This window comes from Dendronephthya gigantea, unplaced genomic scaffold (assembly GCF_004324835.1).
Source record: "Dendronephthya gigantea isolate DGI-Jeju-01 unplaced genomic scaffold, DenGig_1.0 000057F, whole genome shotgun sequence".
In the NCBI taxonomy this organism is placed as follows: Eukaryota; Metazoa; Cnidaria; class Anthozoa; order Malacalcyonacea; family Nephtheidae; genus Dendronephthya; species Dendronephthya gigantea.
The window spans coordinates 388,679-414,617 of record NW_021163067.1 but is presented as its reverse complement, the minus strand read 5'-3'; the positions used below and the strand labels follow the sequence as shown (position 1 = coordinate 414,617).

The 25,939-nt window shown below is 37.0% G+C and overlaps 1 long non-coding RNA gene and 17 other non-coding genes across 18 annotated transcripts; all 18 read right to left on the bottom strand.

Annotated features, from left to right (window-relative positions):
* Positions 1–1,165: 1,165 nt before the first annotated feature.
* On the bottom strand, positions 1,166–7,483 carry LOC114529587. Its single transcript, XR_003687650.1, has 4 exons — positions 7,376–7,483; positions 4,732–4,829; positions 3,696–3,962; positions 1,166–1,445 (listed from the first exon to the last, which is right to left on the bottom strand). It is a non-coding gene; the product is annotated as an uncharacterized LOC114529587 (long non-coding RNA).
* Positions 7,484–11,900: 4,417 nt separating this feature from the next.
* Trnal-cag lies at positions 11,901–11,982 on the bottom strand. The gene has a single exon. It is a non-coding gene; the product is annotated as a tRNA-Leu (tRNA).
* A 354-nt stretch (positions 11,983–12,336) lies between these two features.
* Trnal-uaa lies at positions 12,337–12,434 on the bottom strand. The gene is given in 2 exon segments: positions 12,337–12,382; positions 12,397–12,434. It is a non-coding gene; the product is annotated as a tRNA-Leu (tRNA).
* A 116-nt stretch (positions 12,435–12,550) lies between these two features.
* Positions 12,551–12,632, bottom strand: Trnal-uag. The gene has a single exon. It is a non-coding gene; the product is annotated as a tRNA-Leu (tRNA).
* A 118-nt stretch (positions 12,633–12,750) lies between these two features.
* Positions 12,751–12,832, bottom strand: Trnal-aag. Its single transcript has one exon. It is a non-coding gene; the product is annotated as a tRNA-Leu (tRNA).
* A 566-nt stretch (positions 12,833–13,398) lies between these two features.
* On the bottom strand, positions 13,399–13,480 carry Trnal-uag. Its single transcript has one exon. It is a non-coding gene; the product is annotated as a tRNA-Leu (tRNA).
* Positions 13,481–13,598: 118 nt separating this feature from the next.
* Positions 13,599–13,680, bottom strand: Trnal-cag. The gene has a single exon. It is a non-coding gene; the product is annotated as a tRNA-Leu (tRNA).
* A 3,908-nt stretch (positions 13,681–17,588) lies between these two features.
* Trnal-caa lies at positions 17,589–17,686 on the bottom strand. Its single transcript is given in 2 exon segments — positions 17,589–17,634; positions 17,649–17,686. It is a non-coding gene; the product is annotated as a tRNA-Leu (tRNA).
* Positions 17,687–17,803: 117 nt separating this feature from the next.
* Positions 17,804–17,885, bottom strand: Trnal-uag. The gene has a single exon. It is a non-coding gene; the product is annotated as a tRNA-Leu (tRNA).
* A 566-nt stretch (positions 17,886–18,451) lies between these two features.
* On the bottom strand, positions 18,452–18,533 carry Trnal-uag. The gene has a single exon. It is a non-coding gene; the product is annotated as a tRNA-Leu (tRNA).
* A 118-nt stretch (positions 18,534–18,651) lies between these two features.
* On the bottom strand, positions 18,652–18,733 carry Trnal-cag. Its single transcript has one exon. It is a non-coding gene; the product is annotated as a tRNA-Leu (tRNA).
* Positions 18,734–20,217: 1,484 nt separating this feature from the next.
* On the bottom strand, positions 20,218–20,315 carry Trnal-caa. The gene is given in 2 exon segments: positions 20,218–20,263; positions 20,278–20,315. It is a non-coding gene; the product is annotated as a tRNA-Leu (tRNA).
* A 116-nt stretch (positions 20,316–20,431) lies between these two features.
* On the bottom strand, positions 20,432–20,513 carry Trnal-uag. Its single transcript has one exon. It is a non-coding gene; the product is annotated as a tRNA-Leu (tRNA).
* A 118-nt stretch (positions 20,514–20,631) lies between these two features.
* Trnal-aag lies at positions 20,632–20,713 on the bottom strand. Its single transcript has one exon. It is a non-coding gene; the product is annotated as a tRNA-Leu (tRNA).
* A 359-nt stretch (positions 20,714–21,072) lies between these two features.
* Trnal-caa lies at positions 21,073–21,170 on the bottom strand. The gene is given in 2 exon segments: positions 21,073–21,118; positions 21,133–21,170. It is a non-coding gene; the product is annotated as a tRNA-Leu (tRNA).
* A 116-nt stretch (positions 21,171–21,286) lies between these two features.
* On the bottom strand, positions 21,287–21,368 carry Trnal-uaa. Its single transcript has one exon. It is a non-coding gene; the product is annotated as a tRNA-Leu (tRNA).
* A 118-nt stretch (positions 21,369–21,486) lies between these two features.
* Trnal-cag lies at positions 21,487–21,568 on the bottom strand. Its single transcript has one exon. It is a non-coding gene; the product is annotated as a tRNA-Leu (tRNA).
* A 355-nt stretch (positions 21,569–21,923) lies between these two features.
* Trnal-caa lies at positions 21,924–22,021 on the bottom strand. Its single transcript is given in 2 exon segments — positions 21,924–21,969; positions 21,984–22,021. It is a non-coding gene; the product is annotated as a tRNA-Leu (tRNA).
* Positions 22,022–25,939: the final 3,918 nt, after the last annotated feature.

Sequence of the window (25,939 nt, the reverse complement as noted above, 5' to 3'; positions counted from 1 at the left end):
GCGGTTCGCGTGTCCTTTAAGTCGCTATTTGACGATGCAAAACGCGGGACAATGGCCTCCACACTATGGATCGATAACGGCTCATTCCTAAACGAGGGACTGGAATTAAGACGCTTGCTTGCAAAGGAAGTTTGTATTCTGACAGGACTCGATTAGAGACTATATTTTCTCTAAATATATTTTCTGTGTTGTGTAATATATACGCTTGGACTGTTGAACTCGCCCATGAGGACAATACTTGACGAATAATACGCATTCTTGAGTCCATTGACATTTCTCCCCAAGAGGAAGCCGAAGCTAAGACCTGAAAAAACAACTTTTCTTAGGAATTCTGAAAAATATAAGCTAGGTAACTGAGGTTGCGCTTACCTAAAGCCACCCAACCTGTAAGCAGAACACATCCGGAAAACGAATCAAAGGCAACCCCTATCATCCAGCCGTCCGACTAGGTTTCAAAAAGTATAATATGTAGGTAGGAATTGCCCAACGCAAAGAACCCGGTTATTCCGTTTATCCCATCACGCTTTTCGAGCTTAGACCATGAGGAAAACTCAATTTTCAATAGTTGTGCGAAACAATGTGCAACGCATTAAAGATGCACTATTTAAACTACAAGTGCAAACTGGTCATAGTGCAGCATTGAAGTAGAATGAGACAAACGCGACTGTCAGATATTGCCGCAGTCAATTAAAACTCAACTACTTCCATTAGGTATGGCTTAAACTAAAAGTAACACACACAAAAAAGAAACAAACGGTAAGGGAAAACATGATAATGGGAGACCCTGGTGTAGTAGCAGACTAGGCATCAAGCCCTAGCTGACAAACCTCTGGCATTGTTAGTAATTAACAGCATAACAGACCTCGGGTTTGTGCATGGTACAGCATATCCGATAGCTTAAATCATTACTCCGCACAGCAACAATCGATCCAATGTAGATTGGACAACTTGTTGCACCAGAATGTTACATGTAAATGTTAAAATTCTAAAAAATGTTTATTATTCAACACACTTTCGTGTTCAATGAACCTATGTGTGAAGTACTCTTGCAAAGGCATTCTAAGGCGAATTGATTTTCCTTCCATGCAAAATATTTCCCAGTAACATATTTGTATACCGTCTTAAACATACAACACAGCATTTTATCTTCGTTTCAAATCGAAAAAAATGTTTATTTCGTCATTCCAAGCAAAAAGAAAAAACAAAATTACAAAATTCAGTTTTCAAATTCAAAAATCAAGTTACGCATGCAAAGTACAATTAATAACATTTAAGATAGGATACCATCTCAAATACAATTAGAATTAATAAAAATATTTATGGTTTGAGTGCGACATTAAAATAACCCCCATTTGGGATGTTCTTTTGGTAAAATGCGCTCAAATAACCACCTTGTCTGCTGTTTTCAACTCTTGGAACAAGCCTTATAAAAGCACCGGCTCCACCTTAAAAAAATAGAAAATTGGGTTTAAGGTGGCTCCCCACAATTCCTAAAAAATAAGTATTTTGCGTAACTTTTACGTTCAACCAAATTTAAAAGGAAGATACTCAAAGAGAGGAAATAGGAACAATTTTAAGATGTTTTTGTCAGCTACCCATACCAAGGAATAGGCAGGGAGGGTGGTGGGGGTGCGTGTATATTCATATATATTCATGTTTATTATATACACAAGCGCCAGATATGAGGTATGCTGCAATTTCATTGGTTGGCTACTAGACAGATATTAGCTCATATCTGTCTAGTAGAGAAAGTAAACAAAATGGCCGAAAGATTTGGGGAGTTGAGTGAAATAGAAATCCAAGCTTTAGTTGATAATAGCACACCAAAATGCACCGAAGGGGCGACGAAGTTTGTGAATATAATAAAACAGTTACTCTGCTCACTCGAGTCGTATAATATAACCAATAGCCAACTCGGCGCTACGCGCCTCGTCGGCTATCAGCTCATATACGAATCGAGTTCGCAGAATAACTGTTAATTATATACCGTAAAAACAATAGCGTGCAAAATCAATCAATTGGGTATAAGACGGATATATGAATATACCTCCCCCCCAATTAAGCTTCTAGCTACGGCCCTGGGAATAGGTATTAGGGACCTTAAGCATGCGGGACGGGAACGCGACGACGACGGCTATCAATACAATGGGTCATTGAAAAGAAATGAATAATTAAAGACCCATGATGGGTTTTAAAAGTCGTCTTCGTTCTGTTTACAACGGGAAAACGTGGTTTTTTACGTCTTGCCTAGAACGGATGCATTTCAGGACCCAGCGAGCCCTACCTCGAATTAGGCTCTATAGAATTGTCCTTAAACATAAACACAATGTTTTTAACGCCTTATATCTCACTAAATCTGTACAATAAATAATATACAACAACAACTTTGCTGTAGCATTTATTTAAAGGAGAATTTCAGCCGCGTCGTCGTCGTGTACATGTTTAAGGTCCCTATTATCAGAAATCAGAAGTGTAACTAGCCAGAGATTATTTTTTGTGTCTTCTGTGAATATTTTACTATTTCTGTCGTTTTGGTAGTAATATATAATATAATAATATATATATATATATTTTTTTTCCTTGAGTGCATAGGTATGCGGGTAATGAATGGTGCAATACAGGTGCACAATATTCAAGAACCGGTAACAACAACTTACGCACTATTTGAAATTTGAAAGTAAGATTTTGATACAGAAAAATAGCGTTTTCTTTGCAAATAAAGGCTCAAAAACATCTTTCGATGCTTGTCTCATACGTTTTACCGGGTCGCGTGAATCCTGGCGCTGTCCTCTAAGATTACATGCAGTGTTGCAGGGAATGCGTTCTTTGCTTTCTCGTCCATGGCAGTACACCGCACTGGAGTTGGCCTGTGTTTCTGATAATAGTGAGGTATTGCCAACGTTCAACCACAAGGGGTGCTAAACCATTTTTAAACTGAGTAGGGAAAGTACCGCATATATAATGCTATATTTCGAGAACTTGCTTGACATTAGCAATTTTTTATCAACCCTTGGTGGGTAAACCACTACTACAGTACGTATAGTCTCCAGTTGTAAACAGAATGTGTCAAATTTCAGTATGCTGCTATCAAGGGAGATTAACTCCACTTAAATTCAGACCTAGATTAAAGGGTGTCCCTTCTCTTTCGAGGCTGAGCTATCACCCTTTAGGCTGCACAATTACTCTTGCAATATTTGCTGTGGTTTCTAGCAATGTTCTGCTGTTGACAGATGTAGTCTGCAGCATCTTTTCCTTTTGATGGATGAGAACGAGTGGATGACTTGCAAAACTTCAGACGAGGCTGCAGATACTCAAAGCATCCATAGCTTAAATAATACTACTGTATTATACTTATATTATGTACTGACTGTTAGTCAGTCAGTCATAAAGTTAGTTTCCACTCAGGAAAATACTCCTTTGGATCGGGCAGGACAGGAAAGTTTCCTTTGTATAAACGCCGCCTGAGAACTCACCGACAAAGGAAATTTTTCTGTCCGTTCCGATCCAAAGGAGATTTTTCCTGAGTGAAAACTAGCCTATATCAATCAGAAGAAAAGTAAACATTTCCTGCCGTAGTTTACTTTATCTCCCCTAATTGAAGGCTGAATATTAAGTGCTCTGTATATAATTATGACATTTGCCACAATCTCCTGCCCTGTCATGCGCACCCGAACCAAACAAAGTATGTATTTTACCTTGTTGGGTTGACGCAAAGGGATACTCGTCACAACTTGTGGTCGGATTTCCATGGTCTTTTTGTAATTTTGGACAACCAGAGGCTCTTCTATTTTTATCAGTTTGGGATTTATTTTTGAGGTAATAGAGTTGTGTTGGTTTGCCTTTTTGAATGGCGTTTCTCATGTTTGCACAAACGTTTGGCATTTCAGAACAGGGGAATGTGATGGTAGGATATAACAGCCGGGCAAGTATGTCATGGTGTCCAACTGTCTTGTAAGGATAATCTAAACATAGAAATTGCGTTTTTTGGTGGAAGTAGGATACAAGAAACGCTTTTACCATATAGTCTATGCTTTTACACACAACATCTCCTAGTTCTTAACATCCTAGTTGTAAAATGCGGACTGGACATGTTTGCGCACCCGTGGGCTAACAAATTGAGCAGACATTAAAATAACAATAGTTTGATTTGTAAAGGTATTTTTTAAAACACCCTGTACAGGGTGTCAGCTTGAAATGGCACCTATTGTTAGAGTATGAATGCCATGGCACTTTGCAAAAAATTTAAATATCTTTGTAAAGTACTTTTTGCTCATGGGAATTTAAACCAAATTAAAAAGACTAAAATAACCATGCATAAACTTTAATTGCATTTTGAATATGCACCCGTGCATGGGTTTAGCTGTTTTGTCTGGCAGGAAAATAGTTAATTGCATTGAGTATTATACTAGTATATTTATCATTTATTATGTGGTAATGTCCTCGTTGGCTCATTTTATGCACTCGTGGGCTCAGCTTGTTGCTACAGCATTCAAATTCTAACAATAGGTGATTTCGATAGTTTAAGGACACCCTGTATAATACATATCCCATCAAAGATAAAATGTTCAAAAGTTTTTTCAATTGTTGCATGGTAATGATACAAAATATTACCCAATCACATTTAACTTGATTTAATCGATAGTTTCAATGATATTTATGTATATATCATCAATATAAATAAGTGAGTGCAGATGTTCTGTGGCTGAGACAGTAGATAATATTTGTACCCACCCTTTCGAAACGCTGTAGTGAAAAACGGAATAAACGCCAGTAAAACAACGCACAAACCGAACGATTTCATAATTGAGAATCTTCAATGCTACAAAACTCTACAAAAATAGAAATGTGGATTTAAAAAATTTGTCTGAGAAATCAGGTTTGGTTTAAACACTGCCAGTGGTTAATTTCAAAACTTTCGGTGTATATCAGTAAAGTTTGATTTTTTGTTTTAGTTAGTGGATCGAAAAACACAGTGTGTATTAACTTACATTATTTTCTGTGCAATTACTAGAATAATGTGAGAAGAAAGCTCAGGGCACTTAAAAGCACAGATGAAACTTTGTGTTTGAAACTGAACATGTTGACTGGAGCCTAGGAGAGTGGCAAAAGTGGCTGATATTCTAAGAATGGAGTACACGTCATCCAAAGAGAGCGAGGTCGAGGAAGAAACCTTGAAAGTTAAGCATTATAACGTTAGAGGTTTTGCTTGGGAAAGCCGAGAATTGAAGCGGGCAAAGAGAAAACTCGATCAAAGCCATCACGACTCACTTCCTGGTCTGTCAAAACGCACAGTTATACCGAGAGAGCACGGAGACTGAATAATACGCTGAACTATAATTTGAACTACTTTAACCTTTATATTTTTAGTACAAAGTTTCTTTTGAAACTTACTGAAAGTATTGTGATGAGTTGCTTGAAATAACAATTTTCCGCTTATATAGGAACTCGAATTGACACTAAAAAACAAAAGATAATGCAAACTTAACTCAATGAACAAAGCGCTTGTTTGGCACAGGAAGAAGTTTGCGATAAATTTGCATTTCTGTTTTCAGTGATAATTAGCATTTCAAAGCCTTGTTTGACAAATTTTCAAAAGAAAAATGTCCAATTTCCATCGGCAGAAGAATGTAATTTTTATCGACTGTTTTGTCGACCCAATATTTGTTCATTATTTAACAGAATGACGCGTACATGGATGTCATTTGAAAGGCAAATAAATAAACTTAACAATGGTGTAAAAATCAAGTGAACCAATTTTGTCACATATATTCTGCGTAAATGGACGCCAAACTTCGATTCAAATTAGTCAAACCGTGTGTGTGGTCAGCACTCTGTATTATGTGGACACCAAGTCGATACGGTACATAATTGATACTATACAAAACGGACATTTTGTGCAGTAATCAAATCATTTTGGCGGTATACAGTATTGATTATAAGTATAATATTATTGCTTTGTATCGATTTATACGGTTTATTTACTTTATTTACAACGCAACTATTTTTGTTACTCTTTTGAAATGACGAATAAATTGTATGTTGCCATATATGTTGCCATCATATACATGTAGTTCATGTAGTTACAGTTGTTTGACGAAGAAAAGAGACTAAACTGTAAAAATTGCGCCCTCTTTTATGACAATATCGCGTCTAACGTAATTTGAGTACTTCGAGTATTTTCCTGTTGATTAAGGGTAATGTTTAATTAGCCTAGTTCTTTATATTTTTACTGACATATAAGTCAAACGCGTTTATGTTGGGACAAATGTCTCACTGCTTAGAACTATCTATCTATGTAACTATGCACTATCCTTGGATCCCTATAGTCTAGCTTATATATGCGCATGCACCCACAAGTTAAACAAGGGCCGCAATGCCGTGCGCTTACGACTGGCCTTGAATCTCGTCATTATACAGTTTTACAGCAATATATAGAGGAATATTTCATAAATAGAATAGACACGAAAGTTATTTATAAAACGAAATTGTGATGTTTTATATGTACAAAGACAAAGTGTCGAGGACATAAACTGGAATTATGGTTATTGCAATAAATTATTATTTATATATATGAACTATAATTGAATCTTGTTGCTTGTTTATGAATTATGTGTATCGGCATGTGTGTCTAAAGCGCAATTTTATGCCGCGTTTTAATTTTACAGTTACCCACGTTTTCTTGCAACATTCATATATTCGCAATACGCAGGATTAATTTATTTTCAAATGAATTGTCTTTACAGCCTGTTAACATGAATATATGAAGTTGCCCCCCCAATTATCGATGCTGGCTACGCCACTGAATTGTGCATGCATGTAATGTTTAACGACAATAATAACTTATAAGATCGTGTTTTCATGCATAAGTCTCGGATTAGGACCTATTTAAATATTCGTATGTATAAAAGCATGCCAATGGCAATAATTGTTCGGGAAAATGCTAGGAAATGTTTATCGCCTACGCCTGCTATCAATATTCCAAGTCAAGAATAATATATAATCCAATAAAGGGCGTAGTTAAAGCGAGTTAAACTTCCACTTACCAGTTCAATCAGGTCAGAATATGTGGTTAATTGTCATTTTACATTACTTTAAACAGTCATTATCAACGGGTTAAATGTAGCTTTAATAATATTTAATCGAAATGGCTTTCTATAGTTAAATTCGTCTTTAATCCCTGCCTAAGAGCGACATTAAAGCTGATTAAAATGATACGATCTTGCGGCTTGCACTGCTTATATTGAATACCCCACCACACGACTTTATTAATTAATATGTCGGTATTAATGAATATTTAGTGCCTTTAATAAACAACATTCCCTTGTAAAATAACATTCCCTACTAGTTAACTATTACTAAAAACATTATGTCCTACCTTCTTACTCAGTGGTGGATTTCCAAAATATAAGATCAGTCACGTAATACAGGCAATTTAAAATGCCTGAAAAGCATGCGCAATATTTAGTTCAGGAACAAGCACAAGATAAAAGTAAACATTGATATTGGATGATTGGTTTTAAAGTTTAGCATAAATATTCTGCATGGCCAGGCTTTTAAGTGGGTTGTTTACATGATCGGGGATAATTCAGAGGTACCAAGGCTCAAAGAAAAAATCAAATGATCGGTTAAAAGTGCCAATGGAATGACTTTCGTTGCAAGTCTAATAATGGCTTATAACTTTCATATAACTGAAATCTGTCCTGACCTGTTCTGTTCTGTCCATGTCCATGTCCATGTCCATGTCCATTTCCGCTTTACGTCTTGTGCTGATTTTGCAGGGTTATGAAATTTTCTACATTTGTTTCCCAACTGAACTTTGCAGTTTTTACTCATTCCCAGACTACCTTTAAAGTAATGGATTTCACTCTTCTTTTCCATATTAGAATCGATTTAGTTGATTTAACCCGATGCTGTAGGTGGAATTATTTAATGCTCTAGTTGATAGTTTTCAAAACGGGGGTAAATATTCGAGCAGGCGAGTAAATTAGGGAGCGATCGGCGCAGGTAGCATTAGAAATGCGGGTAATGCGAAGGAAAACAAAATGACGAGGAAACGCTATGAAACGCTTGCGGAGGAGGTAGTAAATGGTTCGTGCTGTGTTTGATCGTATTCTTCAATCGTGTGCAAACTGCGAGGTGTCAACGCGCCCATACACGACCACATCTTGTTAAACGGCAAAATAGCAGCGATATAATTAAAATAGGACCAGAATTTAGAAATTCATTGTTTTCACAGTCGACGAACACTAAAATATTAGCATAGCATGACTAAATTGTCGGGCTGGCTACGATAACTAGCGCTAGCGCTACTTCTAAAACATGTTCCAAGAACAAAAGCTACGCCCCTGTCATTTTTGGCATATGCAATCCTGGATATACATTAAATTTAAAGAACGTTTATTATATATTCTCAAGTTTTCCAAATTTTGTTACATGTTAATTTCGACAGAAATTTTTAGTCTGACGCTGACGCTGATAAACCCGTGGCCCTCATCTTGAAGGCAGCTGTAGGTACATCAGGTAATTACAGCTCAAGCGGGAGCAGTAAAATATTATATAGTAAGGCAAATTCAGACAAATTCTAGAGAGTAAAAATGAATCAATGGCTTCAAAGACAGCCGAATCGATCACTCAAGCTGCATCCACTTTCGGAACTGCTTCATATTTAATTGAATAAATGTTGTGGAATTTAGTTAACGCGTGGTTGAGCACACCAACCATAAGAATAGTCATTTACATAGTGTGCGCAGATATAGTGTTAGGGTCGTAAATTGTATATGTATTGTAAAAGGAATTGTTATGTAATGTTAATAGAATAGTGTAGTATAACATAGGAAATGAAGTATGTGTAATATAACATAGGAAATGAAGGTTCGAGGTAGCACGTTGTAGCAACCGCGAAACCAGTAATAACGTAAACGGACGCAAATGTGGGCTGTAGGGGAGAAAAAACCGCAGAAAAACATCCTGTGGTTCGGTAAGAGATGCGTCAGAGAAACGCATCATTGTTTGGTAAAGCATCCTGTTTTAGTGTTATAAATATAAGTTAAAATCATTGTTGTAAGTTAGTTGTGTATTAGAGCGTGAATTGTTGATTCCTGAATAAATGTAAAATTATATACAGTCCCAGTGTGTGAGATTGTGGACCAGCGAAGCGGAAAATCAGACTTGTTTGGAGATTTTCAAAAATGAATATTAGGCAAGCTTAAATGATTTTAATTTAAAAAAGCAGAAAATAAAAATTATAATTCCTAATAATTTAGAGAAAATGATGAATATTTACCGGAATGTTGTTACAGTCTGTTCGATATCCCAGTTCAGGTGTAGTGGTGAGTTCAGTCTTTATATTGACATGACTGTCTGTTGTATAACACATTGACCATCCACCACCAAATGACGTCATATCACAGTCTGCCTCGAATGTAAGGTTTTGGCCATCTCCATGTTGATCAATAATATATTTTCCGTCTGCTTTCCCTACACTTCTACGCTTTATATCAAGACAACTAGAACCTAAAAAAAGATTTTTGCCTTCAAAAACTCACATGAAGACAATGGAAAACAACTCAAAATGAAGACAATGAATAACAACTCACAATGAGACAATGGAAAACACCTCACATTGTTATATAGGTGCTGTGTATTTTAAATGTCGTCCCGTCAGGGATACAAGTGAAAAATTGTTGCCCGCTTCTTGCACTAACAAAGTGAAATGTTTTTTTTTTAAATGAAATTGTTGTGTAACATGTATGTTTTTGCTCCTATATAACAAAACACTTAATGTTCACACTACCTCGGGAAATAGTGAGTTTTGTTTTCCCTCGGGTCTCCAACATTCAGACTCTTGGGAAAACAAAATTTACGATTTCACTCGGGAGCATACATTAAGGACAATACATTAAAAACAACTCACAATGAAGACAATGGATAAAAACTCACAATGCAGACAATGGATAAAAACTCACAATGAAGACAATGGATAAAAACTCACAATGAAGACAATGGATAACAACTCACAATGAAGACAATGGATAAAAACTCACAATGAAGATAATGGATAAAAACTTCCAATGAAGACAATGGGAAACAACTCGCAAAAAAGACAATGGGAAACAACTCCCATTGAAGACAAAGGATAAAAACTCACAATGACCTTTACCTTTAATATTTTGTTTAGTCACAGATGGAATGCAGCTTGTATTGAATCTCTAAAAGTTGAAATGTTTGTAGCTTACTCGAAAAATTGGAAAATGAAAACTGTTTACGTTCCTACAACAACACTTTGTTGATACATGCAGATTATTATATAGCTCTTCCATCTTCACTTTTCTTGTGTTTTAATTACGCGATAAAATTTTAAAAGTCTAGTTGAAAAATGGATGCTGAGAGGGAAAATGGTTTTGGAAAAAGATGGACAAATGGATGGATATCTTCGCCAAAAAATCTTTGGTCCGATGTTTCTGGCTTAAAACGTTAAAGTGGAAGTCAAGTTCGCTGCTTATTGGTTCTGCTCATAACAATGGAGAGCCCTCTCTATAAAAATTTGCCCAAACATCGCATGTTTAAGATTTTTCTGCACATACGCTCTAATAATTATTATGTTCATTTATAGAAGCGTAGCGAACCTAAATACAGTATTAGATATTAAAAAAACTATTGTATTGTATAAAGAGTATTGAAGTTAAAAATGCAAACAAACCGTTTGTTTACATACCGGACTTGACTTCCACTTTAAGTATTAAGAAGGTAAAAATGCTGTCTTTTAAATACAGTCAATAGCACTCAATCCCTCCCACCTTTATTGGGTTAATCAAATAAATGTGATCATATTGAGAATTTCGCTGCAGTAATTTCTCGGAAACATTGTATGGAACGTTATGTAACATTTCACAGTTTGTGTCATTCTCCAACGGCGAGCTATTTTTAAAGTTGACCGATCTACAGCAAGGTTCACTGACACATTCGTTGACACAGACCATCCATTGCGAAACACGTTTAACCACAAAAACAGTGGTATTGAGTCGCACACCTGCAATAAATATGAACAGGGCCTTTTTTAAGTTTATAACTTGGAGGAGGGGTAGAAAAGCCCATCCCTAGCCTCTCCTTCTGCGCTCCAGCGCCAGTCCCCCGCCCATCAAAGACCCTTTTGAGTGAAATAATAGCAAAATAACCATTTTTAGAAGAAAATAAGGAACTTCTCTACACAAAGGATTCGTCAGTAAATATTTCCCAAAATGCAGGAAATGACGTCAGAGAAACTTAAAAATACAGAAAAAAAATTTGGGGTAGGTGACCCAGTTCCCGATACAAACTTCTGTATCTTATATAAAAATTTCTAGTTAGGAGCAATACGTCCACGGTTTCTTAAAAAATGTTCTGAAAATAAGAACCTATAAAATATTATTGTTTTTGTTGAAATCGAATAGACTCGTGTGTCTACTAGTTAAACTTTAAGCTATTCGGTTGATTAACTTGCATTTTCGGTTAATTTTGTATATAATGGCATTAAAGGACACTGGTAACAATTTTGTATTGCGAGACTCATCTCTTCATTTTTGTTCTTCCCAGTTAATGATGAACAAAAGCTCTTTTTGCTCTATCAAAGTTCCACGATGATATAAAAAAGTTTGCAGCCAATAATATATTTATTTAATAATTATCAGGAACAAGATATAATACATATACATATACAGTGGCAGCGGTCGGATTTGAACCCACGTCATCTAAATGACTGGTGCCTAAAACCATGCAACGCCTTAGACCACTCGGCCACGCTACCTAAGCCTGCAGCTGTCACAATTTGGAAAACTCTGTTTCTACATAACTGAGCAAAGTTTATTGCGTTACTCTTTAAGTATAAAATAGACGTGACAGTAATGCTAAAATTGCATGAAATCTGGCAGCGGTGGGATTCGAACCCACGCCATCGAAATGACTGGTGCCTGAAACCAGCGTCTTAGACCACTCGGCCACGCTACCCACAAAGCGTTCCTGCCCAACTTTCCGTTTTGCAAAGAGTACTTTCCCATAACGAGTACTATTGCCTGTGCAAAATGCATTACGATCATATGGTTAAGTATCTTTCTTATTTGTAGAAAAATATGCCAATCCGGATTGCAACTTTATATCCACTGTAAAATATTGTGTCTAGTGTATTCTCATCTTCATTAACGTTTTTGAATGTTTCACTTTCTTTTTCACGATTCATGGTGTGAGGAAATTTTGTCCAGCCAAAAAACTTTTTCTTACAAGTCCAAATTTGACAGAAGTAATTTCAAAAAGTATTTTTTAAAACAATATTATAGGAGTACTAATTTAGTATTAGTCAAAAATTGTCAGGTGTGGGATTCGATCCCACACCCACCATTGTGGACCAGAATTCCTCACCACGTTCTTAAGTCTGGCGCCTTAGACCGCTCGGCCAACCTGACGAGTAGCTACCACAACAACAATACCTACTGGTATAAAAAAAAGAAAATTATCCCTATATTATGATGTTAAAATCTTAAAAAAAATGTTTCCGCATGAGGTATATGCACCATGACAGTGGCAGCGGTGGGATTTGAACCCACGTCATCTAAATGACTGGTGCCTAAAACCAACGCCTTAGACCACTCGGCCACGCTACCTAAGCCTGCAACTGTCACAATTTGAGAAACCCTGTTTCTACATAACTGAGCAAAGTTTATTGCATTACTCTTTAAGTATAAAATAGACGTGACAGTAATGCTAAAATTGCATGAAATTTGGCAGCGGTGGGATTCGAACCCACACAACCGAAATGACTGGTGCCTTAAACCAGCGCCTTAGACCACTCGGCCACGCTACCGACAAAGCGTTGCTGCCCAACTTTTTGTATACCAAAGAGTACTTTCCCATAACGAGTACTATTGCCTGTGCAAAATGCATTACGATCATATGGTTAAGTATCTTTCTTATTTGTAAAAAAGTATGCCAATCCGGATTGGAACTTTATATCCACTGTAAAATATTGTGTCTAGTGTATTCTCATCTTCACTAATGTTTTTTAATGTTTCACTTTCTTTTTCAAGATTGGAGGTGTGAGGAAATTTTGACCAGCCAAAAAACTTTTTCTTACATGTCCAAATTTGACAGAAGTAATTTCAAAAAGTATTTTTTAAAACAATATTATAGGAGTTTTAATTTAGTATTAGTGAAAAATTGTCAGGTGTGGGATTCGAACCCACGCCCACCATTGTGGATCAGAACTCCTCAGCACGTTCTTGAGTCTGGCGCCTTAGACCGCTCGGCCTACCTGACGAGTAGCTACCACAACAACACCTACTGGTATAAAAAAATGAAAATTATCCCTATATTATGATGTTAAAATCTTAAAAAAAAATGTTTCCGCATGAGGTACATGCACCCTGACAGTGGCAGCGGTGGGATTTGAACCCACGTCATCAAAATGACTGGTGCCTAAAACCAGCGCCTTAGACCACTCGGCCACGCTACCTAAGCCTGCAGCTGTCACAATTTGGAAAACCCTGTTTCTACATAACTGAGCAAAGTTTATTGCATTACTCTTTAAGTATAAAATAGACGTGACAGTAATGCTAAAATTGCATGAAATTTGGCAGCGGTGGGATTCGAACCCACGCCATCGAAATGACTGGTGCCTGAAACCAGCGCCTTAGACCACTCGGCCACGCTACCGACAAAGCGTTGCTGCCCAACTTTCCATATTGCAAAGGGTACTTTCTCATAACGAGTACTATTGCCTGTGGAAAATGCATTACGATCATATGTTTAAGTATCTTTCTTATTTGTAGAAAAGTATGCCAATCCGGATTGGAACTTTATATCCAATGATAAGGATGCTTTTTATGGCGATACGTCCAATAAACAAGGCCTAAAGCAAACACCAAAAAAGAAAAAGATCAATACGTCAATAGCAACGTCGGCCACGCAAACTGTAAAGTCAGCAATAACCGATGATATGGCTGCTTCAAAAACTGCCTTCAACCGAACGACGATACACCCAGGAAAAAAGAAAACCGTTGTCATCGCTGGTGACTCCATGGTTAAAAATGTTATAGGTGCAAAATTGAGTAATGTAGATAGGGATCACTTCTATGTGGTAAAGCCCTTTCCAGGAGCAACTGTTGAAGACATGAATGACTTTATTAAACCGCTAATCAGGAAAAGACCAGATAAGCTGATTCTTCACGTTGGAACCAACAATCTTAAGAGTTCGTCCGCAAAAGTTGTTGCCGATTCTATCGTAGATCTTACGAACACAATCAAGCACTCCTCTCTAGATACAGTTGTAGGTGTCTCAGCACTTGTGGTAAGGAATGATAATCAAGAACTTGCTGGTAAGGTAAAACAAGTTAATGCTAAGAAGTCATTGTAAACACTCCCAAATATCGTACTTAGAAAATGCTAACATTAATAGTTCCCATTTGAACTTCAGAGGCCTTCATCTAAATAATGTAGGCAGCTCAATTCTTCAGGACAATTTAAGAGAATTTGCAAATAATATACCTAATTGACATGATATTTCCCCGGACATTTCAGCAATAACCTCCGATAATCAACTAAATGACTTGTTGAATGACCCGGCAATAGTAAATTGTAATTCTGAATCTGCTCTTAGCGAAATTGCTAATCTCAAAGGTTTTCGAATAGCTAGCCTAAATGTTAATAGCCTCTTGAAGCATATCGATGAGCTTCGAGTAATATTGGAAAAATGTCCGATTGATGTCTTAGCCATCAATGAGTCCAAAATCGATGAATTTGTCTCAGACCATGAAATTAAAATATGGATACGATTTATTCAGAAAGGATCGTAATAGACACGGTGGGGGTGTCGTTTTATATGTTAGAAACTGCTTTTCATGTGTTGAACGTACAGAATTGGTCCCAAATTCGCTTGAAATGGTGTGCATTGAAATTTTTCGTCAATATAGCAAGCCATTCTTAGTTTGTTCTTGGTACAGACCTCCGAATGCTAATATAAGTTTGTTTGACGACTTTGAACGCTTTATTCAAAAATGTGATATGGAAAATAAAGAATTAATAGCTTTAGGGGACTTTAATTGTGACGTTAGTAAATCCCCATATGATAATCACACGCAAACATTATTAAATATATGTACGTTATATCAGCTGAAACAACTGATAGAAGAACCAACTAGGGTGACTAAAACAACTGCAACCTTAATTGACTTGGTTCTAGCTAACAATCCTGAGAGTATTTCTAACTATGGAGTAATTAATTTGGGGATTTCCGATCATAACCTAATTTTTGCTGTCAAAAAAATGGTGTTTCCAAAGAAAAAACAAGCCTTTAAGGAATTTCGAAATTTTAAAAATTTTAATGAACGACAGTTTCTCGAAGACTTAAATACGGTTCCCTGGGATTATGTGAACCAATTTAATGACCCAAATGATAGCTGGCAAATTTGGAAATTATTCTTTCTAGAGACACTCGATAGGCATGCGCCAATTCAGAGTAGGCGGACTAAAATTAAATCAATGCCATGGGTAAATGCATCCATAAAGCAACTTATGAGGGAAAGAGACCTCCATCAGAAATTGGCTAAAAAATTTGGCTCTGAAGCGCATTGGGAAAAGTATAAAACCATCAGAAACAAAGTGAATTCTGAAATAAGGAAAGCTAAAGCTAACTACTTTAATAATAAACTTTCAGAATCCTCTCAGCAGAGAAATGTTAAAAAAAGCTGGTCATTAATTAATACTCTTCTAGGTAAAGATGGTAGTAAATCTACAATAGTCAATGAACTCAATATCGGCGGCAGTGTTATTACAGACGGAGTTTCAATTGCAAATCAACTAAATAACTATTTTGTTAATATTGGCCCGTCACTAGCGGCTGAAGTGACAAATTGTAATAGCACGAGTCCAACCAATCTATAAATCCGAAGATAGGAGAAAGTGTGAAAATTACCGCCCGATCTCCATTCTGCCAATTGTTAGCAAAATATTTGAGAAAGAAATTTTTCGACAACTATATGACTATCTGTCAGAGAACTTACTGATTCCAAAATTTCAATCTGGCTTTAGACCAAAACACTCAACATTAACTCTACTTCTTCAAATGTGTGATAAATGGTTGGAAAATATGGACGAGGGTAAAATTACTGGTATAGTTTCCTTAGATATTCGAAAAGCTTTTGACTCAATTGATCATGAAATTCTACTGATAAAAATGAAAACCCAGTTTGGAATAAAACACTCCGAACTTGCTTGGTTTGCTTCCTATTTGACTAATCGAGAGCAGGTGTGTTATGTGAATGACTATATATCGACTCGCAAAGAAATAATAAGTGGAGTTCCCCAAGGTTCCATTCTGGGTCCCCTGTTGTTTCTGCTGTATATCAATGACTTACCAGAGTACCTAAAATCTACTACCCCTGGAATATGCAGACGACACTCAAATCTTTGCGTCGTCGGATAACTTTGATGAATTAGTAGATATGTTGAATCTGATTTAAAAAATATCAGTAAATGGCTTAGTGATAATAAATTGCAACATCATACTACTAAAACTAAACTTTTGTTTGTAGGCTCTTCGTATAACATTCAAAAAACTAGGAAATAAGTCAGTGATCTTTGGGTACCAGTAACCCGTTATAGATCTTTTAAATGTTTGGGCGTCGAGATTGATGAACAACTTAATTGGGAAGCCCATATAAATGCAATAAGCAGAAAGGTAGGCGCGGGAATAGGTGTAATGAGACGAGTTAAACCCTTTGTTCCTGAAGAAACCATGCACACCATTTACAAAGCTTTAATTCAACCATACTTTGACTATTGTTCCCCTCTTTGGGACAATTGCGGTCTATTATTGAAAGAAAAGTTGCAAAAATTTCAAAATAGGGCTGCTCGGGTGTTAACGGGGGCAGACTACAATACAAGCTCCTCTGAACTCCTGGAGCAGCTTAGATGGAAAAATCTCGAAACTAAATATAAAACTAACAAAGCAGTTCTCGTTTATAATATCCTAAATAACGGTACTGCTCCGTGCCTTCGCGAATCCTTTGCTGAGCGTAGTGTAATTGAAAATCGTTATAACCTGAGACATTACGATACTGATCTATCAATCCCGAGACCTAAGAAAGAGTTTCTCAAAAGAAGTTTTAAATATAGAGGAGCTGTATTATAGAATAGTCTTTCGCGTGAAGCTAAGTTTGCTCAATCGATTCATTGTTTCAAGAGGCTCATAAATTCAAGTAGTTAATTCTGCATATTATATATATATAGTTTATATTTGTATAGTGTAATTAAGTAGACGCTCATAATGTAATTAAGTAGACGCCCTCCGTGGAAATCAGTGGTAACTGACGGGGCTAGTGTCTGTAAATAAAATTTTTAATAATAATAATAATAATATCCACTGTAAAATTTTGTGTCTAGTGTATTCTCATCTTCACTAACGTTTTTGAATGTTTCACTTTCTTTTTCACGATTGGAGGTGTGAGGAAATTTTGACCAGCCAAAAAACTTTTTCTTTCATGTCCAAATTTGACAGAAGTAATTTCAAAAAGTATTTTTTAAAATAATATTATAAGAGTACTAATTTAGTGTTGGTAAAAAATTGCCAGGTGTGGGACTCGAACCCACGCGCACCATTGTGGACCAGAATTCCTCACCACGTTCTTGAGTCTGGCGCCTTAGACCGCTCGGCCAACCTGACGAGTAGCTACCACAACAACAACACCTACTGGTATAAAAAAATGAAAATTATCCCTATATTATGATGTTAAAATCTTGAAAAAAAATGTTTCCGCATGAGGTACATGCACCCTGACAGTGGCAGCGGTGGGATTCGAACCCACGTCATCTAAATGACTGGTGCCTAAAACCAGCGCCTTAGACCACTCGGTCACGCTACCGACAAAGCGTTGCTGCCCAACTTTCCATATTGCAAAGGGTACTTTCCCATAACGAGTACTATTTTCTGTGCAAAATGCATTACGATCATATGGTTAAGTATCTTTCTTATTTGTAAAAAAGTATGCCAATCCGAATTGGAACTTTATATCCACTGTAAAATATTGTGTCTAGTGTATTCTCATCTTCACTAACGTTTTTTAATGTTTCACTTTCTTTTTCACGATTGGAGGTGTGAGGAAATTTTGACCAGCCAAAAAACTTTTTCTTACATGTCCAAATTTGACAGAAGTAATTTCAAAAAGTATTTTTTAAAACAATATTATAGGAGTACTAATTTAGTATTAGTGAAAAATTATCACGTGTGGGATTCGAACCCACGCCCTCCATTGTGGACCAGAATTCCTCACCACGTTCTTGAGTCTGGCGCCTTTGACCGCTCGGCCAACCTGACGAGTAGCTACCACATCAACAACACCTACTGGTAAAAAAAAAGAAAATTATCCCTATATTATGATGTTAAAATCTTAAAAAAATGTTTCCGCGTGAGGTACATGCACCCTGACAGTGGCAGCGGTGGGATTCGAACCCACGTCATCTAAATGACTGGTGCCTAAAACCAGCGCCTTAGACCACTCGGCCACGCCACCTAAGCCTGCAGCTGTCACAATTTGGGAAACCCTGTTTCTGCATAACTGAGCAAAGTTTATTGCATTACTCTTTAAGTATAAAATAGACGTGACAGTAGTGCTAAAATTTCATGAAATTTGGCAGCGGTGGGATTCGGACCCACGCCATCGAGATGACTGGTGCCTGAAACCAGCGCCTTAGACCACTCGGCCACGCTACCGACAAAGCGTTGCTGCCCAACTTTCAATATTGCAAAGGGTACTTTCTCATAACGAGTACTTTTGCCTGTGCAAAATGCATTACGATCATATGGTTAAGTATCTTTCTTATTTGTAGAAAAGTATGCCAATCCTGATTGGAACTTTATATCCACTGTAAAATATTGTGTCTAGTGTATTCTCATATTCACTAACGTTTTTGAATGTTTCACTTTCTTTTTCACGATTGGAGGTGTGAGGAAATTTTGACCAGCTAAAAAACTTTTTCTTACATGTCCAAATAGTTAACATTCACCGAAGACCGTAAGCGACGTTATATTCATTTATGCAAATGTACGAACGTAAAATTTCTAATTGTGATTGGCTAAATGTATAATAATTGCAAATGAGACGATGTATGCATGTAAGCATGTTGATGTTCGTTAAAAGTAATTAGTCGATTACAATGTTTTCAAAATTCGTTATATTTTCGGTATTTTCCATAAATTTTGTAGCATAGTATTGTCGACAAAGCATCCCTTATACCTGCACCTGACACTATTAATTTTTATATGATCGTCGCGAAACATGCACAACATTGTGAAAAGTTAGAAAACAATTATAACTCGCATGCAATGCCGGTATAAATTTTCATCTCATAAGATAGATCAAAACTATTAGTCCTTTGGGACATGATATCTTTCAGCACAATAGATATGGAAATATAAAGCAGTCTTTCACCAACAAACATTTTCTCAGTTGGAATACCTATAGATGCGATAATATTCAACATTTTTAGAAAAGTCTTACTGTCTTCAATAATATGCCACCGCGAGAACGTAGAGGGCGCAAATTCAGTAATACGCGAAGTGGAGAGAAACTTGCTTCACGACCATTATAGAAGGAATGGCGCTCTCTGGGATGTCGTGGTATATGAAGTCTTTGGGGACGAGCGGTTTGAACAGCTACCAGCAGATGTCAGACCCCTGTACCAAAAGGCAAAATGCCGGAGAGCGAAACGTTGTACGTCGAAGAGTTCGAGATTTCATATAAACAAAAATATTCAGCTTGCGTTGAAAGAACTTATGCAAAATAGCAGTGCAAACTAATTTTCGTATATGAATACAGCCTCGTTCCCAGGCGCTTTAAATGAAATAAAATATAGGAACACTACTGGCTTTTCTCATTACTTGTTTTAAAGATTCCGGCTTTTCCCATTCCTGGTTTTAAAGAATCCGGCTTTTATCATTCCCCGTTCCCTTCCCCGTTCACTTCCCTTCCTCGATTCCCCGTTCCTGGTTTTAAAGATAGCCTGAATATATTACAGTAAACGTTAAACCAATGAGTGCCCGACTTGTTACGGTAACTAACGAATTTGGTGAGTTTCGTTCGTTAATGAGGCTATATAAGTCTTTCGGTGCATGTTAACTAATTTGACAAAAGTAATTTCAAAAAGTATTTTTTAAAACAATATTATAGGACTACTAATTTAGTGTTGGTGAAAAATTGTCAGGTGTGGGATTCGAACCCACGCCAACAATTGTGGACCAGAATTCCTCACCACGTACTTGAGTCTGGCGCCTTAGACCGCTCGGCCAACCTGACGAGTACCTACCACAACAACAACACCTACTGGTATAAAAAAATGAAAATTATTCGTATATTATGATGTTAAAATCTTAAAAAAAATGTGTCCGCATGAGGTACATGCACCCTGACAGTGGCAGCGGTGGGATTCGAACCCACGTCATCTAAATGACTGGTGCCTAAAACCAGCGCCTTAGACCACTCGGCCACGCTACCTAAGCCTGCAGCTGTCACAATTTGGGAAACCCTGTTTCTGCATTACTGAGCAAAGTTTATTGCATTACTCTTTAAGTATAAAATAGACGTGACAGTAATGCTAAAATTGCATGAAATTTGGCAGCGGTGGCATTCGAACCCACGCCATCGAAATGACTGGTGCCTTAAACCAGCGCCTTAGACCACTCGGCCACGCTACCGACAAAGCGTTGCTGCCCAACTTTCCATATTGGAAAGGGTACTTTCTCATAACGAGTACTATTTTCTGTGCAAAATGCATTACGATCATATGTTTAAGTATCTTTCTTATTTTGTAGAAAAGTATGCCAATCCGGATGGGAACTTTATATCCACTGTAAAATATTGTGTCTAGTGTATTCTCATCTTCACTAACGTTTTTGAATGTTTCACTTTCTTTTTCACGATTGGAGGTGTGAGGAAATTTTGACCAGCCAAAAAACTTTTTCTTACATGTCCAAATTTGACAGAAGTAATTTCAAAAAGTATTTTTTAAAACAATGGATATTATAGGAGTACTAATTTAGTATTAGTGAAAAATTGTCAGGTGTGGGATTCGAACCCACGCCCACCATTGTGGACCAGAATTCCTCACCACGTCCTTGAGTCTGGCGCCTTAGACCGCTCGGCCAACCTGACGAGTAGCAACCACAACAACAACACCTACTGGTAAAAAAAAATGAAAATTATCCCTATATTATGATGTTAAAATCTTAAAAAAAAATTTTCCGCATGAGGTACATGCACCCTGACAGTGGCAGCGGTGGGATTCGAACCCACGTCATCTAAATAACTGGTGCTTAAAACCAGCGGCTTAGACCACTCGGCCACGCTACCTAAGCCTGCAGCTGTCACAATTTGGGAAACCCTGTTTCTACATAACTGAGCAAAGTTTATTGCATTACTCTTTAAGTATAAAATAAACGTGACAGTAATGCTAAAATTGCATGAAATTTGGCAGCGGTGGGATTCGAACCCACGCCATCGAAATGACTGGTGCCTGAAACCAGCGCCTTAGACCACTCGGCCACGCTACCGACAAAGCGTTGCTGCCCAACTTTCCATATTGAAAAGGGTACTTTCTCATAACGAGTACTATTGCCTGTGCAAAATGCATTACGATCATATGGTTAAGTATCTTTCTTATTTGTAGAAAAGTATGCCAATCGGAATTGGAACTTTATATCCACTGTAAATATATGTATGTCTGTGTATTCTCATCTTCATTAACGTTTTTGAATGTTTCACTTTCTTTTTCACGATTGGAGGTGTGAGCAAATTTTGACCAGCCAAAAAACTTTTTCCTACATGTCCAAATTTGACAGAAGTAATTTCAAAAAGTATTTTTTAAAACAATATTATAGGAGTACTAATTTAGTATTAGTGAAAAATTGTCAGGTGTGGGATTCGAACCCACGCCCACCATTGTGGACCAGAAATCCTCACCACGTTCTTGAGTCTGGCGCCTTAGACCGCGCGGCCAACCTGACGAGAAGCTACCACAACAACAACACCTATACTGGTATAAAAAAATGAAAATTATCCCTATATCATGATCTTAAATCTTGAAAAAAAAAGTTTCCGCATGAGCTACATGCAGTGTTGGTAGATTGCTGCATATTTCAGGCCAAACAACATCACACTAGTTTTTTGTTTTCTTTGTCTTTGCCTTTTGTTTTCTTTGTTTTCTTGATAGCACTTTTGACAATTTGGCCTCAAATATTTGCATATCTACCAACTATGACATGCACCCTGACAGTGGCAGCGGCGGGATTCGAACCCACGCGATCTAAATGACCACTCGGCCACGCTACCTAAGCCTGCAGCTGTTACAATTCGGGAAACCCTGTTTCTACATAACTGAGCAAAGTTCATTGCATTACTATTCAAGTATAAAATAGATGTGACAGTAATACTAAACTTGCATGGAATTTTTGGCAGCGGTGGGATTCGCACCCACGTCATCGAAATGACTGGTGCCTTAAACTAGAAAAGTATGCCAATCCGGATTGGAGCTTTATATCCAGTGTAAAATATTGTGTCTAGTGTATTCTCATCTTCACTAACTTTTTTGAATATTTCACTTTTTTTTTCACGGTAGGAGGTGTGAGGAAGTTTTGAACAGCCAAAAAAACTTTTTCTTTCATGTCCAAATTTGTCAGGTGTGGGATTCGAACCTACACACACAACCGTGGACCAGACATCGTAAACCATTTTAAGGTGGCTCCCTACAATTTTTTGAAATATTGAAAACTTGTGGTTTTGATTTAAAATTTTAGCACGAGATTTTTTGGTAAGGAAAAGAAATTTCCCATATATATTAACCAACACTCTAACAGTCGGAAATTACCCATAAGCATGACGTCATTACCGTTGTTATGGTAACAATGGCGATTCAATATGGCCGACATTTTACCTATTCATGCATTTTACTCGAAAACAAGTTCGGTTACCCCAATTTTTTATTTTATAAAAAGTTTTCTTACAAAAAAATGGAAAATATGAACCAGTTAAAAAAAATTCTATTGAGCCAAAATTATTAAAAATGAAAAAACGTGATTTTTCATTATAGAAATTTTTTGGCTCCATAGAATTTTTTTAAACTTGCTCAAATTTCTCATTTTTTTGTAAGAAAACTTTTTATAAAATAAAAAATTGGGGTAACCGAACTTGTTTTCGAGTAAAATGCGTGAATAGGTAAAATGTCGGCCATATTGAATCGCCATTGTTACCATAACAACGGTGATGACGTCATGCTTATGGGCAATTTCTGACTGTTAGAATATTGGTTAATATATATGGGAAATTTCTTATACTTGCCAAGAAATCTCGTGCTAAAATTTTAAATCAAAACAACAAGATTTCAATATTCTTAAAACCGTAGGGAGCCACCTTAAGTCTGGCGCTTTCGACCGCTAGGCTAACCTGACTGTTCAAAGTATTTTGGCACTAAATTTAAGAGGCACCTTAGTGAAAAGTGGTTCAACGTGGAAAGAAACTAAACGGTAACCTTCATCGAAAAGATTTTTAAGGAATAGCCTTCATAGCTGAAACAGCTTCAAATGAGTCAGTCAAAATTATGTTTGTTAATAGTCAACGGATAAAGCAACGAAACAAGAAATTTTCCGACATTATAATGCGGTGTAGATGTTGTATCTACGATTGGTCTAAAAAGCGGAATACCGGTGTAGGTTTTTCGTGTTTTAGGCATACCATGTGCTCGGTCGAAACTTGCTGCCTTGGGGCGCATAAACTTAAATTCGGACTCAGAAATTTCATCACGTTTCCGCAAAGTCGAAAGGTAGTTTTGTAGTGTGTTTAGTGGAGTACAGGTAAATAAGGATCTTCATTGAGGCGAGAGAATTTGGTTGCATTGTCGAAAATGGACTTGAGAGACCTAACATAATCTGTGCGTTTTAAGACGACAATTCCATTTCCTTTATCGGACTTCAAGATAGATAAAGTTTTTTACATCTTAGCAAGCAAGCGGGTACGTTTACGATCTGTAATAGGATGCTTAGGATCTAAGTCTAAACAATTATACGTAAATGAACGCAAACTTAAGCGTAACTTAACAGAACCGGTGAAATCTATTGTTATATACCAAACCAAAAAGATTTCTTATTTCCTTTCTAAAAAGGATAAAATTCCGGATATATCGCGGAACAGTCTAGTTTACGAATTCACTTGTCCGGGCTGCAATGTGTCGTATATTAGGAAAACTGAGCGAAATTTGGCAACAAGGCTTTCAGAACATTTGGATCCACTAAAAAGCGCAGTTTCGAAACACTTAATGGACTGTGACAACGCAAACTATACCTATACTTAACATGAACAATCTTTTTGACAACCTTAATGATTAATTCTGACTCCTTTTACTCTTACGCTGAACTCGTTCCTAAGAATACAAAAATACTTCAGTCTCAAACACACAAATTCTAATCTGTTGTTGTTCCTCGAGGCACTGCATATAAAGTTTAAAAAGCCAGAACTCAATGGCGCGGCTTAAAGGCATCAAAGAAACTTATAGTTTTTCCTTAGACTTCATCATCATCGTTACTTCCTGTCAAATTTGTATAAAGAGCGTAGCATGCTTGTAAATAGTCAGGTTTGACATGCAATGACTTTGAAATAGAGTCGAAATATCACCTTGAAAATTTTGTCTTGTTTTTAACAACTCATATCTTGAGTTTACAAGATGTTTATTTTCGGAGTATATTTTCTTTTATATTTTGCAAAATTGTCTGCTGGGAAAGTTTTTTTTAATCAGAATTGATTACAAAATTATGGCTTAAAGCGTTAAAATAAACGATAAATCCGAACGAATGTAACTTCGCCGCTAAACAGTTCATGTTTTCCTTATGTTCACTCCTCAGTGAAAAGGCCCTCGCGAGAATGTCTGACAACATGGACGCATGTCTGGAGGTAAAACACGCATGTCTGGAGGAAAAACACGCATGTCTGGAGGAAAAACACGCGTGTCTGGAGGTAAAATTTGGCTTCAACAATTACATTTTGACTATTTTAGTCAGGAGGTAGCCTTCCAGCTCTTTTGAGTTCAATTGGGGAGGTACATTTCCTCTAGAAGATGCTAACCCCCGCACCACCCACAAGAAATTAGCCAGGCATAACCTATATGAATATATGAGTACATATACTCCTCCCCCTTTAATTAAGTTAAACACGAAACTCTCTGTTATGTCAGCACAAACCATTTTAATTTATATTGTTTCGTAATACATTACACGGGTGTTAAATTACACGGCATTAGCTTCTGGGCCTCCCCCCCCGCTTTTAAACTGACTCCGTGGTTCATAATGCTGAAGTAGAATTTTACACAGGGCCAGATTATCATGCAGCAAAGCAAGTGTTAGGGAGCATTTTGCAAATCGTAGTGCAACACAAAATGTTTCAGTACACGTGCATAAGTGCGATGCATATGATATATATAACAATTTCCTAAATAAATCTTACTCTGATAAGGAGTATTTACACTAAGCGATTTTAATATTTTTTTCCTCTCGCTTTCTTTGAATATCAGAGTCCAACTAATTAACCAAAGGCCCATTTACACTATGCGATTTGTCGCATGCTATTCTTACGCCGGCGTATGTGAACGTATGAACACACGAACAACGTGACATTTCAAATTCCGCCCTGATCAATCAATCAATGAATTTGTGGCATTGGCCTGTTGCACTCGTCAGGATAATAATTGTATACAACGTATCGTGTAGTCTAAAATGCTGTTACTCTCTACTCTCGTGACCACACCACCCACATCTTCGTCCTGTCAATCACTGTTACGTCATGCACTATTACTCACATAATTAAACTAAGGAAAAAAGTCAGTATAATCATCTTATTTGTCAGTTCCCGACACATATATCTATGTATTTTGACACATT